We start from the raw sequence: 1635 nt of genomic DNA, 5'->3' as shown, positions 1-1635 counted from the left end.
AAGAAATGAGTGCCCCTCTGGTGTTAATGTTTTCTTTTGTTTTTATGCGCTGTCAAGTGTATGACTGATAGTGACCCTATGAATATCAAATCTGAAACCTGCCCTATCTTGTGCATCTTCATAATCTCTGCTATGCTGGAGCCCACTGTTACAGTTACTGTGTTAATTACCTCATGAAGGGCTTCCCCTCCCTCACTCTTCCTCTTTTCCATGCACGATGTCTTTCTCTTAGGAGCAGCACCTCATAATAATATGCCCAAACTATGTGAGGCAATTTCACTCTTTCCCTCTAAGGAGCATCCTGGCCACTTTTGTCAGACTGTGGGATATTTAGTGCTCTTCTCAAGCATCACAACTCAAAAGCATCAATTTTTCTGTCTTTATTCACTGTTCAACTCTGATCTTAGATACATAGCAGATAATTGAAAAGATCATGACTTGCATCAGGTGTCCATTAGTCTTTTTTGGGAGTTTTATGTATCTAGCAGCATAGACATTCTTTTTTGAACATTTTTAAAGTTTATGTTGGTTTGTTTACAAAGTTCATATACTTTGTGTTTCACACTAATCTTCATTCACTTTCTGTTTGATACAATCATTTTCATGAATTGTGTCTTATAAAATTAATCACCATTGCACCTTGCCCATCATTACCCTGTCTCTTCAGTTGACTGACATCTTTGCTTTCCAGCACTTTGGAGAAGTCCCTGACCTTCCAAATGCAACATATCTTTTGATTTCTTAATAGGTGGTGCCAAGGTTATTCATTACCAATTAAGATGAAATCATCCATACTGAAAGCCATAGTCTTTTATTTTTTCAACAAGAGCTTCAAGTTCCACTCACTTTCAGCAAACAAGACTGTGTTAGCTGCATAACACAAGTTTTTGATGAGCTTTCCTCCAATCCTGATCCCATATTCTTCTTTATATGGCCAGCTTCCTGAATTATTTGTTCAGAATACAGATTAAACAGATATAGAAAGAAGATAGTGGTTTTACATATATCTTTACTGGTTTTTAAATCATGGAATGTTGTAGATCGACTCAGTGGTGCATAAACCAATGCAGACAGTAGGAACGTGAGTCAGAACTTTTATTAAAATAGTTAGTTTGGGAGCCACAGGAGCAGCGAGCCATAGGGCCCGGTGAGAGCCACCATTTGAACCCCAGTGGGAGTCATCAGCTGAGTCACTGTGGGACCCACCTGCCAGAAGCAAGCAGGACACTGGGAATTTGACTGAGTTTTCTTAAGCCCTGATTTACATAGAGCCCCACCAGGGTGAAAGCCACTAGGCAAGAGTTGCTGGGCAAGAGTTGCTGGGCAAGAGCCATTGGGCCAGAGCCACTGGGTGAGAGCCAGACAGCTGGAATCTAAGGACCCCTTGAGAGCCCATCTGGACAGCTGGAATCTGAGTGAGGACCCCACACATGTGTGCCACATACCTATGTCCACTCTGCACCTGCTCCACTCCACATCCATACCTCCATATCCAGTAACTTGCCTTTAATCTGGAGCATCTTGACCTGACTTAGCTACATGAGACTGTTCTCAGGCCCTGAACAGAACCTTCCTGTGTATAAAAAGTTCAGAAAGAAACACGGGAGGGAGGGCTACCTCACTCTTTTCTAGAAC

Source organism: Elephantulus edwardii, unplaced genomic scaffold (assembly GCF_000299155.1).
Source record: "Elephantulus edwardii isolate Elephantulus edwardi_28Jun2011 unplaced genomic scaffold, EleEdw1.0 scaffold00471, whole genome shotgun sequence".
Taxonomy (NCBI): Eukaryota; Metazoa; Chordata; class Mammalia; order Macroscelidea; family Macroscelididae; genus Elephantulus; species Elephantulus edwardii.
The sequence above is the reverse complement of the archived record's forward strand: the minus strand, read 5'-3'. Positions refer to the sequence as shown.